We start from the raw sequence: 18,464 nt of genomic DNA on the forward strand, positions 1-18,464 counted from the left end.
TCATGCGCAAACCCTCCTAAACGCCAGTGGGACAGGGCCCTAAGATGTAAGCTTCTTGTTGCCAAAAGTCAATTGTGGTTTTAGCGCCCCCATCAGGGTTTTGTAGAATGTCATAGTAATCATAATCCCCTAAATTTGATTTCAAAAGAATAATTCTTTCATTAGCTAAACCACATCTAATTCAGCCACACTCATTCACATTTGGCTACCAAAAGCAGCAAAACTGAAAGAAACATAAAATAAATAAATAAAATCCATGAGATAACACTAATAATTTGTGCGGCTCAGTCCAAACAAGGTGCCAAATTTGAGAAAAATTTGACAAAAATTGTAGGAGTAGCCAAAAAAAAAAAACCGATTAGCAAAAAATGTAAAATGCCTGACAAGCTAACAAGGTGCAAATAGGCGTGGCCTATCCAGATAGATTTGCAAAACCATAGACATTACAAAAAGTAGATGTCGCATTGACTGCTGCTGCCTATTGGCACTGACAAGCCGTGGGGCTGCCATCTTAGACAGGTCATCTGACCTGCTCCACTCAGTGCTGTTCAAAAGGTGCAGCGCATTTAATCCATCGTAACTCTCTGAATACTAAACTGATTTTCACGCATTTTTTTTCTGCAAACGTCATACGTGTAGCTATGATACAGAACAAATGGTTTGGCATATTTTAGCATTCATAGTGGGACTAACAGTAATAGAATATTCTGATACGAGTTGCTGCGGAGCCATGTCACTTCCGGCAAAGTGGCCAATCTGAAGGTGAGAATTCATACTTGAAAACCACCTCGGGCTGCATTGATTGTCTATTTAAATCAGCTGGTGAAATCAGAACTATATATATATATATATATATATATACACACACACACACACACACACACACACACACACATACAGTGGCTTGCAAAAGTATTCAGCCCCTTGGTATGTCACACATTTTAATTTGCTTATGGCGTTTCAAATACAAAAAGTAAATCAGGCTTCTCAATATAAACATTTCTAAAATTATCTTTCTTAAACTCAAACTGAAAGTAAATCTCTACAACCTGATATGAATTAATTAAAAATATAAAAGCCAGGATGATGGGTTGCATAAGTAATGGGCCCCTTTGGTATAATACCTGTAAATAATCAGTTTTATTGACAGTTTTCTTCAGACAAGTCAGGGGATGGATACATGAACATTCCCAAGTCAATTATGAAGAAATACAAACAGTATGGCACTCCATAGCAAATCTGTGTGGAGTAGACAGTTCTCAAAAACTGAGTGACTGTGCAAGGAGAAGAGTGAGGAAAGCCACCAAGACAACCCAGAAGTTACAGACTTCTGTGGCTGTGATTGGAGACATGCACTGTGCACAATGTTTTGCAGTTTTTATAGCCCCAGTTATACTGTAGTGACAGACTCCTCTCCATGAGATGCAGGGCTGGGAGGTATAGAAGATCATTTGTCCCAGCCGCCACAAGACTGTTTAACGCCTCTTCTTAATGTATGTATTTTTACTTCTTATGTGTTTTTATATTTGGCTTATTTATTGGTATTTTATTGAATGTATGAATTGTGTATGTATGAATGCTCTCAGGCAAATGAATTCCCCCTTAAAGGGGATGAATAAAGTATTTATCTATCTTATCTTTTGCAAGCCACCGTGTGTGTGTATATTATATATATATATAATATACACACACATATACACACACAGAGAGAGCATATCATTATACTTCATATCACATCAGAAAGAGAATTCCAAGGCTGTACAAAGCAGAGAGACAATAAAATGTAAATTGTCAAATGAACAGAAAACGTCCCGCCCCAAACCATATTTAAACATGTACCAACTTGATCGTGAAGGTTTTTCAGCTAGAAGTCCTGACAGAGGACTGTATACACAGAGCTCTCTGCAGCTCTCAGCACCTTATTGTACTACTAATAATGAATTCTATTGATTTAGCACTTTACACTGTGCTAAAAGACACTTTACAGAACAGAGAAAATAAAGAACAAAGCAACTTTATTATAGAAAGATTAAAAAATAAAAATAAGCAAGATTATAAAATCAAACCTTCACTGTGCCTTGTGATGGAATCACTATGATGACCGCTCCAAGATGGCGACCGCATTTCTTGTGCCTCAGCAACCAATGCTGCGTCTACTCTTTATGTCTATTTGCAAAACCATCAGATTTTGCTTTTAAACTCACTGATTGGCTGACAAGATGGTGGCCACCATGGCGGCCATATTTGAAACCTTCAGTCCAGGTGAGCGAATAAAATGAATAAAAAATAATTTTACGTATCCTCACACTGACCTCACTCCTTATTTTCCTCTCTTTTCTATCTGCTTCAGAATTTAATGGCTGCTACGTAAATGATGTTCAGTAAATATGTGTTTGTTTGTAGAGGAGACTGGAACTGAAGTATCACAACCACGAAGAAGAAAATCAAACTCTCCAAGTCCAAATACAGGTGAACCCCGTTAACTCGTGTACGCATAACTTGTGGCCAGTTTGTTGACCCTGAAAATTTAGACTACTGTATGGGCATCTCATTAACGCACATTTTCAGATAACTCAGTTTGATTTTGTGAACCCCAACTTGCACAAGTTAACTAGTTTCACCAGTGTATTTTCAGTATGTCGCCAAGATTTTGCCGAGGTGTCCTGAAAATCCATTCACTAGACTAGAAATTCTGCTTAAAACACAACAAAACATTAATCGGACAAAATTAACAACACAACCAACGTTTTAGGTTTAACTGATACAGGCTAGTTATTATTCTGCATAACCTTTTCTCCAGTGCGCTGCAGGACAACATGCTGGTTTTTGGACAGGTTGCATAATTTTGTGTCAAAGTATTCCAGACACACAAAACCACTTCTGTTCTACATACATTAAGTCGTCATTACTTTACAGAGACACAGTCAAATTTGTTTTCGAACAAAAAACCTGGCCTCACTGAGTGATGTGCCCAAAATCCAGACTCTGTGGTTATAGATTTCTCAGTGCAGGGCTCCTGTGGATCCTTAAAGTCTTAAAAGGTGTGGAATTTGTCCATTTAAAAACAAGTAAGTTGCCCATAAAGGCAGACTTTTGGTTGTCAGTCCATCCTATTTTCACCAAAAATGATCTTCTCAAATAAATAAACAAGCGAGACCTTGCTGCACATTTCAGCAGCTTTTCTCGCCATCTAGTGGATGATGTGAACATTTCAGGGTGTCTGGTGTTTTTCCTAATTGTGAAACCAAAATTTAATTGAAAGACATCTAGAAATGTTAGACAGTCATGATTTTTTTTTTTTTGGTAGGCAGAGATTTTACCTCCCAGCATTAATGTATAAAAGTTTAGACTGGGAGTTTTACAGTTCTTGAGTTTTACGATACAAAAGCCAAGGACACAAGTCTTTAAAATGCCATGACGTGAGACTTACGATTTTATTCACATTTTCTAGACGTTGCAATGAAAAAATAAATATAAATATCTTTTTTTAATTAATCATTTAAATGAAATGCTCTTGTAACGCCACACAAAGTGAGACAGCAGGACCAACATAATATCTTCTGGTTTATTGATGGAACGCTCAGAGCAGAGACTCTAATGAAAACTGGCTTTTTAGGATTGATTCTGTAGCCCGTCTTCAACCAGTAACAATGTTCTACATTACGGTAAATATTTGGCCAAATTTCTCAACTTTCCGCCATTTATATCATAATGTTGGTCTTAATTTTCATTGAAAGTGGCATTTTAAAAAAAAGTCTTAAATCTGTCTTTCCTCAAGCTGGAAGTAGTGTGTGGATTTTTCAGTGTTGCCATAGTAACAGTACCATTTCTGATCACTATTTCCATTAGAGCTCTTACAGAACTTTTCTGCACATAATTTGACATAACATAATGTTAACAGAAGAAAATAAAAGGCACATTGTGCATTTCAGCACACAGGTTATACAACATGGCAACATCCTGGCTGATATGATGCACTGATTTCAGATAGTGAATCGTGAATCGGTCTGAAGCAATTGCACCATGATGTGAAAAACACCCTTCAAAAACCACCTGAAATTCAATTTTGAAAAATGTATGTGGGCCACATACTCAACTGATCAGATATTGATTCAATCATTTTGAGATGGAAAAAAAAAGAAAGTGTTTGCTTCTTCACGAGCTTTCATTTAATAAGGGAAATTGAACAAAGTAATAAGTCCCTAGTAATAAAAAATAATAAGTAAATCTGATCATCTGTGCCCCCCCAAAACAAAACCCTTTCCTTTTATGACGGTCATGTGTGTGTGGGGGGCGGTTTATACTGTATCAAAAATGATGACAATAATGAGCGATCCCTCAGAAAAGAGGAAGAAGATCCCATCCTGTCTATGGCTGATGCTGAGACCCTGATCCATGCATTTATCTCCTCTAGATTGGACTACTGCAATGTTCTATTTTCTGGTTTACCGCTGCAGCCAGACTTTTGACATGAAGCAGAAAGTTTGACCACATTACACCCATTTTGGCATCTCTTCACTGGCTTCCTGTCCCAGTGAGATCAGATTTTAAGGTTCTGCTACTAACCTATAAAATTATTCATGGACTGGCACCTCCCTACTTAGCTGACCTAATTAAACCTTACGTACCAGCCCGGGCTTTACGTTCTCAGGGTGCAGGACTACTTTGTGTCCCTAAGGTGAATAAGAAGTCTGTGGGTCACAGAGCTTTCTCTTATCATGTCCCTGTTCTGTGGAATGATCTCCCTGCATCAATAAAACAGTCAGATTCTGTGGAGACTTTCAAGTCCAGACTTAAGACACACTTATTTTCCCTTTCATATGGCTAGCATACTGGTACAGTTTTGTTTTGCGCTTTTTACTCTTTTAATTCATTTATTAGTAATTAGAGCGGGCCGCGGCCTCAACTTTACCTAAATTCTGGGTCTTTTAGTGAAGTTTAGGGTTAGTGGCCGGCGATCACCTTAGTATTTCTTCTGTTTTTCTTGTTGATTAATGCTGGCAAATTATACAGTATTTTTTTTGTCTTTCTGATGCCTGATTGTTTTCTCTCTGTTTAAGGTGCAGCTCCATCCAGAAGTTGTTGTATTCGTGTTGGCGATCCTCCTGTCCTGTGTGCCAACAGCAATTCTTGTATATTCGTCCGTGAATTGTTCTGTAATTTATGTTGGTATCATGGCCCAAGCAGAGGGTCACCCCTTTGAGTCTGGTCTGCTTGAGGTTTCTTCCTCAGAGGGAGTTTTTTCTTACCACTGTTGCTCTGGGGGTTAATAAGGTTAGACCTTACCTGTGTGAAGCGCCTCTGTTGTGATATGGCACTATATAAATGAAAATAAACTGAAAATTAAAGAAGAAAACTCAGTCACAAGCATTGCAACACTGGACATAATTCAAAATTATTTTCGGGGGGGCACTGGTGGCCTGAGCAGTTGACACCAGGTGAGTCAGCCAAGTAAATCAACAGCAGCTGATGACAGAGCAGCATGTCAGGTGAACGGTTTCAGACGAGGAGCGATACCTGATGGGGTTCTTGATAAAATGCTGATGGGAGGTGGCGCTCCAGCTAACAGCGCAGTGGGGCGGTGTCACCACTCAAAGAATGCAAGAGGGAATGCCACATCAAAGCTACTGTGGACAGTTCTGTAATGAAACGAGGACGCGGACGGGAATTTTACCTGTTTAACCCCAAAACGACATAAGCATTGACAGACCCCCCCCCCCCCGTCATACGCAATGTGAAAAGGAGAAGACGTCAACCAAACCCATACGCACAGAAGGAACAATGTGACAGAGAGGAGTTTGACGGGTCTGTGCGCGTGCATGAGTTGAGGCATGTGAGCAGTAAATGGGCGTGGAGGTTTCTCACACTCAGTTTCACTCCTGCTCACCGTCCTGTCACTTTCTGAGGGACGTCAACAGCATTTCAGATCTGATCAGAAAGACCATGTTTTGTATTCCAGCAGCTGCTTTTGGTTGACACACACACACACGAGGACGTTTTCCATCTGAAGACGCCTCGTGTGTCTGCGGTGACCTTTTACCAGAATCCAGCAGAGAAGAGCAGGAAGATACCACACCGGCTTGACGGCTGATCGAGAATCAGACCTGGACTAACTGAGGCCTCAACGTCTTGAGGTCAGTAGTCCTACATGGACGTAACTGAAACTGTGTTTATTTCTGCACACGCTTGTTTTCGAGAACCACCAGTGTGTCAACACAGTCCTGGATTATTTTGATTTCATCCCTCGTCACATTGGATTCATGGCAGGCGATTCACGGCTGCGGTCTGATTTATTACCGTTGGTGATCCGGCACAGCAGCAGGGTTCATGTGTGCTTTACGCTGTTTAAACAGTACTGTGTGTGTTTAGTGAAACAACTCCCATCCTCACTGCAAAAAAAAGTTTTAGAACTTGTTTAGGCATGCAGCCGGCACAGAGTTCATCGTCAAAAGAACAGGCCTACGTTTACTTCTCCAGGTCAGTAAGTTCAAAGCATCAAGGTTTGTCTGACTTTTTTCAGTTTTACATACTGTCAGTCAAAGCGAGCGGCGGTTAAATCTCAACAAAAAATAATGAATTGCATTTTCAACAAGAGTCTTAAGGTTTTCCATATTTATGTCATGTAGCGTATGAAAAGGTGGAAACTTCCAGAAGTAGACCTGGACTACATCAGAATTCCACTACTGTGGAAGACTCCTGGAGATGCATAAAAGCCCCATTGCATCATTCTGGAAGTACTGTTCAAATGTTCAGTCTTTTTGTGCATTTCAGAAAAATTAAGTACCAAACTTATAACCATTTATGAGAAGGTGATTTGGGAGGAAGCTGCGAGATGAGCTGAGAACTTACAGTAGTGTTCAGAATAATAGTAGTGCTATGTGACTAAAAAGATTAATCCAGGTTTTGAGTATATTTCTTATTGTTACATGGGAAACAAGGTACCAGTAGATTCAGTAGATTCTCACAAATCCAACAAGACCAAGCATTCATGATATGCACACTCTTAAGGCTATGAAATTGGACTATTAGTAAAAAAAAAAGTAGAAAAGGGGGTGTTCACAATAATAGTAGCGTGACATTCAGTCAGTGAGTTTGTCAATTTTGTGGAACAAACAGGTGTGAATCAGGTGTCCCCTATTTAAGGATGAAGCCAGCACCTGTTGAACATGCTTTTCTCTTTGAAAGCCTGAGGAAAATGGGACGTTCAAGACATTGTTGGGTGATTCTTAGACTACGGGCACTTACTATATCCTTTGATCATATTGTATGAAAAACAGAAAAAAGGGGAATTTCACACTTTTATAGTTATCTTTACAATGAAAGTGTGTTAAGAAATTTGTTCTAGTAGTCTATGATGACTTTTTCACCTTTTTTCAGCATCATTATATGCAAATATTGCCGTTTTGTGCTTGTCCCACACCCAGACTTTTGATCTTCAATGATAAAAATGAATGGTAAAGAAACGTTTTTTCTAATGTTTTAAAATATCTCTGAATAAAATATCAGTAAAATAATCAAAACATAATTGGGGTATTCAATGTCATACAACTGTTGGGATTTTTTTTTAAACAAAATGTAGTTGTCCCACACTATTACCATAATTTCCACCACAACACGGTAATGTCCCTTTAAAGTTTGTATGAAAGATTGTTTGGGTAGTTTCTATGGAGATAAACAGTGACATCAGAGCACATGTATACAGCGCCAAGTCACAACAAACAGTTGCCCCAAGGCGCTTTATATTGTAAGGCAATGGTGTGGTGGAAATTACATTTACAAGGCCAATAGTGCCCGTAGTTAAAGAATCACCCTGTTCAGAAGAACAGTGTAGTTTGATTAAAAAGTTGATTGGAGAGGGGAAAACTTATACGCAGGTGCAAAAAATTATAGGCTGTTCATCTACAATGATCTCCAATGCTTTAAAATGGACAAAAAAAACCCAGAGATACGTGGAAGAAAACGGAAAACCATCAAAATGGATAGAAGAATAACCAGAATGGCAAAGGCTCACCCATTGATCAGCTCCAGGATGATCAAAGACAGTCTGGAGTTACCTGTAAGTGCTGTGACAGTTAGAAGACGCCTGTGTGAAGCAAATTTAATTGCAAGAATCCCCCGCAAAGTCCCTCTGTTAAATAAAAGACGTGCAGAAGAGGTTACAATTTGCCAAAGAACACATCAACTGGCCTAAAGAGAAATGGAGGAATATTTTGTGGACTAATGAGAGTAAAATTGTTCTTTTTGGGTCCAAGGGCCGCAGACAGTTTGTGAGACGACCCCCAAACTCTGAATTCAAGCCACAGTTCACAGTGAAGACAGTGAAGCATGGTGGTGCAAGCATCATGATATGGGCATGTTTCTCCTACTATGGTGTTGGGCCTATATATCACATACCAGGTATCATGGATCAGTTTGGATATGTCAGTTTGGATATATCACAAAGCACTACTATTATTCTGAACACTATTGTACATGCTAAATATAGAAGCACGCAGCATCCTTCTGAAAGAGGCGCCCAGTTTAATAAGCCACAAAAGCCTCCAATTTAATCCATTGTTCCAACTCGTGCGGAACGTTGATGCTGGTACTGTAGCAAATCATTGTAGGTAGGAGACGGGAAATCATCAAATTCTAATTTTACTACTTATTCTGTATTTTGAAATCACTCCTGATTTGATTTCTTGTAGTCAACACAGCGCTTGTGGGACTGATCCGCATGATGATTTGGCACAAGTTTTACACTGGATGCTATTTGTGACAGAACTCCAGATGTAAAGAGACTGCGGCATGAGTACCCCATGTTCTTTTACACACACACACACACACACACACACACACACACACACACACACACTATTTAGAATCATGTATATGTGAAGTCTTTACCCAAAGTAGCAGATCAGCAAACAGCGTCACATGTTAGGGTGATTCTTTAACTACGGGCACTATTGGCCTTGTAAATGTAATTTCCACCACACCATTGCCTTACAATATAAAGCGCCTTGGGGCAACTGTTTGTTGTGATTTGGCGCTATATACATGTGCTCTGATGTCACTGTTTATCTCCATAGAAACTACCCAAACAATCTTTCATACAAACTGTTTAAAGGGACATTACAGTGTTGTGGTGGAAATTATGGCAATAGTGTGGGACAACTACATATGTTTCTTTACCATTCATTTTTATCATTGAAGATCAAAAGTCTGGGTGTGGGACAAGCACAAAACGGCAATATTTGCATATAATGATGCTGAAAAAAGGTGAAAAAGTCATTATAGACTACTAGAACAAATTTCTTAAAACACTTTCATTGTAAAGATAACTATAAAAGTGTGAAATTTCCCCTTTTTTCTGTTTTTCATACAATATGATCAAAGGACTAATAAGTGCCCGTAGTCTAAGAATCACCCGTTAACTGAGCGCTCCGTCTGAACATTACTCTAAAAATACCAAACAAAAGTGGTCTCATATTTCAGGAACCCGTCATTAACCCTTCAGTTAAATAATTTATTTTAACCAATCATTTACCTGTGTAAGGTTTCTCCATAAAGAGTGACAGCAGATCCTTTCCAGACACTTGACACAAACAGTCCTATAGAATGTGAACAATGTGGAAATGAGTTCACAAAAACGCTTTAAAAAAAGTTTCTGCACGCAAGTCACAATGGGTGCTTTGTTGGAAGTGATCAAACCTGTCCTTGTTTCTTACACCTAACTTGTTTTTCTGTTTTTAATACACCCCCCCCCCCACACACACACACACCCTTAGAAATGGCTTTAGCACAACCACAGGTAGCAGCGGATGAAGTGGCGCCGCTGAACAACAATCCTGTGTCTGTCGAAGGCCAAAACGACAACATTTGTTTGCAGGTCATCTGCAATACAGCAGAGTGTGCCGCCTCTTGCTGCAGAAACCGACACTACCGGATCCTGGCTATCAGCAGTATCATCTTTGGCATCTCCTGCATTGGAATAGTTTCTCTGATAAACTCAGTAAAGGTGTGTTACTGTGCAACTCTTTTCTTTTGTGATGCACATCGTCTGTTGACAAAAAAAATGCTTAAAGCTGTATGTTAAAAGTTAAAACTCAACTCTGTAAATCTCTTCAAAAATTAGAGAATTTGTACAACGTGTCATCTCAGCAATGACACTCACGCAATCCAGATGACTGGAAGGAGTTCATGGGGTCATGAGGTGGTGTTTTTTGTTTTTTACTGTGGGATTGTGAGAGCTGAACACAAACCAGTGACCTGAATGATGACTGGATATCTTTGGAACAAGGTCTCTTCAGCTCTTCCTGCTTTTAAACTCAGATAAAACTGAAGTTATTGTACTTGGCCCCACAAATCTTAGAAACATGGTGTCTAACCAGATCCTTACTCTGGATGGCATTACCCTGACCTCTAGTAATACTGTGAGAAATCTTGGAGTCATTTTTGATCAGGATATGTCATTCAAAGCGCATATTAAACAAATATGTAGGACTGCTTTTTTGCATTTGCGCAATATCTCTAAAATCAGAAAGGTCTTGTCTCAGAGTGATGCTGAAAAACTAATTCATGCATTTATTTCCTCTAGGCTGGACTATTGTAATTCATTATTATCAGGTTGTCCTAAAAGTTCCCTAAAAAGCCTTCAGTTGGTTCAGAATGCTGCAGCTAGAGTACTGACAGGGACTAGAAGGAGAGAGCATATCTCACCCATATTGGCCTCTCTTCATTGGCTTCCTGTTAATTCTAGAATAGAATTTAAAATTCTTCTTCTTACTTATAAGGTTTTGAATAATCAGGTCCCATCTTATCTTAGGGACCTCGTAGTACCATATCACCCCAATAGAGCGCTTCGCTCTCAGACTGCAGGCTTACTTGTAGTTCCTAGGGTTTGTAAGAGTAGAATGGGAGGCACAGCCTTCAGCTTTCAGGCTCCTCTCCTGTGGAACCAGCTCCCAATTCAGATCAGGGAGACAGACACCCTCTCTACTTTTAAGATTAGGCTTAAAACTTTCCTTTTTGCTAAAGCTTATAGTTAGGGCTGGATCAGGTGACCCTGAACCATCCCTTAGTTATGCTGCTATAGACTTAGACTGCTGGGGGGTTCCCATGATGCACTGAGTGTTTCTTTCTCTTTTTGCTCTGTATGTACCACTCTGCATTTAATCATTAGTGATCGATCTCTGCTCCCCTCCACAGCATGTCTTTTTCCTGGTTCTCTCCCTCAGCCCCAACCAGTCCCAGCAGAAGACTGCCCCTCCCTGAGCCTGGTTCTGCTGGAGGTTTCTTCCTGTTAAAAGGGAGTTTTTCCTTCCCACTGTTGCCAAGTGCTTGCTCACAGGGGGTCGTTTTGATCGTTGGGGTTTTTCTGTAATTATTGTATGGCCTTGCCTTACAATATAAAGCGCCTTGGGGCAACTGTTTGTTGTGATTTGGCACTATATAAATAAAATTGATTTGATTCAGCGTATCCTTGGAGTCGGCAGAATGTACCCCAAAGCTTCACGTAATTCCAACACCACCACCTTGAATGCATCTGTCATTCCCAATGCACATCTCACCGTTGTCACACGGTCCTTGTACATGTCCTGCACCACCCTCACATACTTCTCTGCCACTCCAGACTTCCTCATACAATACCACAGCACCCTGTCATAAGCTTTCTCTAAATACACAAACACAATGCAGCGCCTTCTGGTCTTCATACTTTTTTTTTTTTTAAGGGGAGGTGATGGTCTAGTGGTTAAGGCGTTGGTCTTGAGACCAGAAGATCCTCGGTTCAAATCCCAGCCTGACTGGAAAATTATTAAGAGCCCTTGGGCAAGGTGCTTAATCCCCTAGTTGCTCCTGGTGTGTAGTGAGCGCTTTGTATGGCAGCACCCTGACACTGGGGTGAATGTGAGGCATTATTGTAAAGCGCTTTGAGCATCTGATGCAGATGGAAAAGCTATAAAAATCAATCAATCAATCAATCAATTTTTTTATATAGCGCCAAATCACAACAAGCAGTTGCCCCAAGGTGCTTTATATTGTAAGGCAAGGCCATACAATAATTATGTAAAACCCCAACGGTCAAAACGACCCCCTGTGAGCAAGCACTTGGCTACAGTGGGAAGGAAAAACTCCCTTTTAACAGGAAGAAACCTCCAGCAGAACCAGGCTCAGGGAGGGGCAGTCTTCTGCTGGGACTGGTTGGGGCTGAGGGAGAGAACCAGGAAAAAGACATGCTGTGGAGGGGAGCAGAGATCGATCACTAATGATTAAATGCAGAGTGGTGCATACAGAGCAAAAAGAGAAAGAAACAGTGCATCATGGGAACCCCCCAGCAGTCTACGTCTATAGCAGCATAACTAAGGGATGGTTCAGGGTCACCTGATCCAGCCCTAACTATAAGCTTTAGCAAAAAGGAAAGTTTTAAGCCTAATCTTAAAAGTAGAGAGGGTGTCTGTCTCCCTGATCTGAATTGGGAGCTGGTTCCACAGGAGAGGAGCCTGAAAGCTGAAGGCTCTGCCTCCCATTCTACTCTTACAAACCCTAGGAACTACAAGTAAGCCTGCAGTCTGAGAGCAAAGCGCTCTATTGGGGTGATATGGTACTACGAGGTCCCTAAGATAAGATGGAACCTGATTATTCAAAACCTTATAAGTAAGAAGAAGAATTTTAAATTCTATTCTAGAATTAACAGGAAGCCAATGAAGAGAGGCCAATATGGGTGAGATATGCTCTCTCCTTCTAGTCCCCGTCAGTACTCTAGCTGCAGCATTTTGAATTAACTGAAGGCTTTTTAGGGAACTTTTAGGACAACCTGATAATAATGAATTACAATAGTCCAGCCTAGAGGAAATAAATGCATGAATTAGTTTTTCAGCATCACTCTGAGACAAGACCTTTCTGATTTTAGAGATATTGCGTAAATGCAAAAAAGCAGTCCTACATATTTGTTTAATATGCGCTTTGAATGACATATCCTGATCAAAAATGACTCCAAGATTTCTCACAGTATTACTAGAGGTCAGGGTAATGCCATCCAGAGTAAGGATCTGGTTAGACACCATGTTTCTAAGATTTGTGGGGCCAAGTACAATAACTTCAGTTTTATCTGAGTTTAAAAGCAGGAAATTAGAGGTCATCCATGTCTTTATGTCTGTAAGACAATCCTGCAGTTTAGCTAATTGGTGTGTGTCCTCTGGCTTCATGGATAGATAAAGCTGGGTATCATCTGCGTAACAATGAAAATTTAAGCAATACCGTCTAATAATACTGCCTAAGGGAAGCATATATAAAGTGAATAAAATTGGTCCTAGCACAGAACCTTGTGGAACTCCATAATTAACTTTAGTCTGTGAAGAAGATTCCCCATTTACATGAACAAATTGTAATCTATTAGACAAATATGATTCAAACCACCGCAGCGCAGTGCCTTTAATACCTATGGCATGCTCTAATCTCTGTAATAAAATTTTATGGTCAACAGTATCAAAAGCAGCACTGAGGTCTAACAGAACAAGCACAGAGATGAGTCCACTGTCCGAGGCCATAAGATCATTTGTAACCTTCACTAATGCTGTTTCTGTACTATGATGAATTCTAAAACCTGACTGAAACTCTTCAAATAGACCATTCCTCTGCAGATGATCAGTTAGCTGTTTTACAACTACCCTTTCAAGAATTTTTGAGAGAAAAGGAAGGTTGGAGATTGGCCTATAATTAGCTAAGATAGCTGGGTCAAGTGATGGCTTTTTAAGTAATGGTTTAATTACTGCCACCTTAAAAGCCTGTGGTACATAGCCAACTAACAAAGATAGATTGATCATATTTAAGATCGAAGCATTAAATAATGGTAGGGCTTCCTTGAGCAGCCTGGTAGGAATGGGGTCTAATAAACATGTTGATGGTTTGGATGAAGTAACTAATGAAAATAACTCAGACAGAACAATCGGAGAGAAAGAGTCTAACCAAATACCGGCATCACTGAAAGCAGCCAAAGATAACGATACATCTTTGGGATGGTTATGAGTAATTTTTTCTCTAATAGTTAAAATTTTGTTAGCAAAGAAAGTCATGAAGTCATTACTAGTTAAAGTTAATGGAATACTCAGCTCAATAGAGCTCTGACTCTTTGTCAGCCTGGCTACAGTGCTGAAAAGAAACCTGGGGTTGTTCTTATTTTCTTCAATTAGTGATGAGTAGAAAGATGTCCTAGCTTTACGGAGGGCTTTTTTATAGAGCAACAGACTCTTTTTCCAGGCTAAGTGAAGATCTTCTAAATTAGTGAGACGCCATTTCCTCTCCAACTTACGGGTTATCTGCTTTAAGCTACGAGTTTGTGAGTTATACCACGGAGTCAGACACTTCTGATTTAAAGCTCTCTTTTTCAGAGGAGCTACAGCATCCAAAGTTGTCTTCAATGAGGATGTAAAACTATTGACAAGATACTCTATCTCCCTTACAGAGTTTAGGTAGCTACTCTGCACTGTGTTGGTATATGGCATTAGAGAACATAAAGAAGGAATCATATCCTTAAACCTAGTTACAGCGCTTTCTGAAAGACTTCTAGTGTAATGAAACGTATTCCCTACTGCTGGGTAGTCCATCAGAGTAAATGTAAATGTTATTAAGAAATGATCAGACAGAAGGGAGTTTTCAGGGAATACTGTTAAGTCTTCTATTTCCATACCATAAGTCAGAACAAGATCTAAGATCTGATTAAAGTGGTGGGTGGACTCATTTACTTTTTGAGCAAAGCCAATAGAGTCTAATAATAGATTAAATGCAGTGTTGAGGCTGTCATTCTCAGCATCTGTGTGGATGTTAAAATCGCCCACTATAATTATCTTATCTGAGCTAAGCACTAAGTCAGACAAAAGGTCTGAAAATTCACAGAGAAACTCACAGTAACGACCAGGTGGACGATAGATAATAACAAATAAAACTGGTTTTTGGGACTTCCAATTTGGATGGACAAGACTAAGAGACAAGCTTTCAAATGAATTAAAGCTCTGTCTGGGTTTTTGATTAATTAATAAGCTGGAATGGAAGATTGCTGCTAATCCTCCGCCCCGGCCCGTGCTACGAGCATTCTGACAGTTAGTGTGACTCGGGGGTGTTGACTCATTTAAACTAACATATTCATCCTGCTGTAACCAGGTTTCTGTTAGGCAGAATAAATCAATATGTTGATCAATTATTATATCATTTACCAACAGGGACTTAGAAGAGAGAGACCTAATGTTTAATAGACCACATTTAACTGTTTTAGTCTGTGGTGCAGTTGAAGGTGCTATATTATTTTTTCTTTTTGAATTTTTATGCTTAAATAGATTTTTGCTGGTTATTGGTAGTCTGGGAGCAGGCACCGTCTCTACGGGGATGGGGTAATGAGGGGATGGCAGGGGGAGAGAAGCTGCAGAGAGGTGTGTAAGACTACAACTCTGCTTCCTGGTCCCAACCCTGGATAGTCACGGTTTGGAGGATTTAAGAAAATTGGCCAGATTTCTAGAAATGAGAGCTGCTCCATCCAAAGTGGGATGGATGCAGTCTCTCCTAACAAGACCAGGTTCTCCCCAGAAGCTTTGCCAATTATCTATGAAGCCCACCTCATTTTTTGGACACCACTCAGACAGCCAGCAATTCAAGGAGAACATGCGGCTAAACATGTCACTCCCGGTCCGATTGGGGAGGGGCCCAGAGAAAACTACAGAGTCCGACATTGTTTTTGCAAAGTTACACACAGATTTAATGTTAATTTTAGTGACCTCCGATTGGCGTAACCGGGTGTCATTACTGCCGACGTGAATTACAATCTTACCAAATTTACGCTTAGCCTTAGCCAGCAGTTTCAAATTTCCTTCAATGTCGCCTGCTCTGGCCCCCGGAAGACAATTGACTATGGTTGCTGGTGTCGCTAACTTCACATTTCTCAAAACAGAGTCGCCAATAACCAGAGTTTGTTCCTCGGCGGGTGTGTCGTCGAGTGGGGAAAAACGGTTAGAAATGTGAACGGGTTGGCAGTGTACACGGGGCTTCTGTTTAGGGCTACGCTTCCTCCTCACAGTCACCCAGTCAGCCTGCTTTCCCGGCTGCTCGGAATCTGCCAGGGGGGAACTAACGGCGGCTAAGCTACCTTGGTCCGCACCGACTACAGGGGCCTGGCTAACTGTAGAATTTTCCACGGTGCGGAGCCGAGTCTCCAATTCGCCCAGCCTGGCCTCCAAAGCTACGAATAAGCTACACTTATTACAAGTACCGTTACTGCTAAAGGAGGCCGAGGAATAACTAAACATTTCACACCCAGAGCAGAAAAGTGCGGGAGAGACAGGAGAAGCCACCATGCTAAATCGGCTAAGAGCTAGTAGCTACGCTAAGCTAGCGGATTCCTAAAAACACGCAAAGTGAATAATGTGTAAATAATTTAGAGGTGATTCAGCAGAAGGAGTGCTTTAGTTAAGGCACGTAAAGATTACACTGGGAAACAAATCGTAATCTAGATAACTAGATCAATCTAACTGCACAGATTAAACAGCTAACAGATACAGAAAAACACCGCTGTGCTCCGGAACAGGAAGTGATACAATACCGCAGTGATGCAGCCCATTTACCATTTTACCATTAAAAAAAAAAAAAAAAATTAACAAGTCACATTAAGGACTGGAAAACAAAACTATATAACACTTTATGAACACTAAATTAAAATTAGGACAAGCTCCTTGCAACTAGGAAAAAACAGTGGACCCCTGGTGATTGCAGTGAATCATATTTCTTCTGGCAATTTATTGCACAGAAGCAGAGACTAAGTGTTCACGCAGAGGTTGTGCATGCAGCATCCTTCCCTCCGAACAATGACTTTCGATCACAAGCCGATTACACAGATCGCCTGGTGGGAGGCAATTTGTCTCCAAATGGTTGCGGTATGACTGCAATCACTCTCAGACAGGTTGCAAATAATTGCAGTCTAATTTTTACATGCAGATCCTTAAAAGGTTTCAATCAGCCATTCTGCCAGCAGCTGCAAAACACACAGGTATGAGGAATGTGCAGATCAGCTCTAACATCATCCAAACCCGCTAATCGTCCACCCACCGGCACCATAGGTTTTCTGATTTGGATACTAGCCACCTGATCATCATTACAATTAATCTAATTCTCAACGGGTTATTCTACAAGCTGTTGGTCAGCGACACTGCTGCAGGCAACGCAGATGAGAAGCATCTCACTGCATCAGTAAAAAATAATTACAAAAAAAAAAAAAAAAAAAGAACACCTCCTCCAAAGCCAGGTTCTTCTGTAATACTGAATGTCCAGCGAGGCTCAAAGATCGTCATCTCCTTCATCAAGTAAATTTTGAACAGCCTCGAGGGGACATGGGAGAATCTGGAGAGCCAAGAGGGGACGTGGTGCCGTTACCTCTACAGCTGGAAGGGGACTGGTATCTAGATCCAGAATAAATACCCTCAAGCTGACAGTTGTGTGTAAATGGCAACAGATTTGCACAGTTCCCTCATTTGTCATACACAGATTCCAAGAAATTGCCAACTTGATCCCATTTACTCACAGACAACCTGCCACTAAAACTCAGGCCTGGTCATTGTCTGACACGCTCATTTCAGGGATTCGTGGTTGCAACACATTTGTTAATTTCATTAGAAACTTGAGTTCAGTGAATGTTCATTTAATGGATCTCTAGTCATAACAAGAGTGCTCTGAAAGCATAATCCCCCCCCCGATAAATGAAGCTTTGGTACAAGGACTTGTACCAATTGTCACAAAATTCCTCCTAAATGTGAGTTGATTTCAGAATGCAGGCACCAACTCATGAAACGGGCAGTGTCTAGGTTTGTTAATCAAGGGTCCTAACAACACGAACAATATAATATACATATTAACAATCTATAACAAGGAGCTTCACCAAGTTTCACTTAATTCCTCCTAAAAATGTGAGAGGAGTTGATCTCAGAAAGCTTATACCTTTTTCGGGAGGGAAGGGACAGACGGGTGGAAAATCGCCATGACAATCTCCCTTTGGGGCGGAGGAAAAAAAAAAAAAGAAAAAAAAAAAGGAGGTTGGCAGCACGGTGGATTAGTGGTTAGCCCCGTTGCCTCACAGTGAGAAGGTTGTGGGTTCAATTCCCGTGGTCTTTCTATGTGGAGTTTGCATGTTCTCCCCGTGTTTGCGTGTTTCCTCCCACATCCAAAGACATGCGGGTTAGGTGGACTGAAATCTTTAAATTGTCCGTAGGTGTGTGTGTGTTTGTTTGTGGCCCTGCGACAGACTGGCGTCCTGTCCTGGGTGTACCCCGCCTCGCGCTCTATGGCTGCGGGGATAGGCTCCAGCCCCACGCGACCCTTAATTGGACTAAGCGGTAGAAGATGAATGAATGAAAAATGGAGGTTCTCAATGGTTTAACAAGAAATTACAAGCTTAATTATATAAAACTCACCCTGCGATAGACTGGCAGCTGGTCCGTGGGGTGCCC

The sequence above is a fragment of the Thalassophryne amazonica genome, chromosome 16 (assembly GCF_902500255.1).
Source record: "Thalassophryne amazonica chromosome 16, fThaAma1.1, whole genome shotgun sequence".
In the NCBI taxonomy this organism is placed as follows: Eukaryota; Metazoa; Chordata; class Actinopteri; order Batrachoidiformes; family Batrachoididae; genus Thalassophryne; species Thalassophryne amazonica.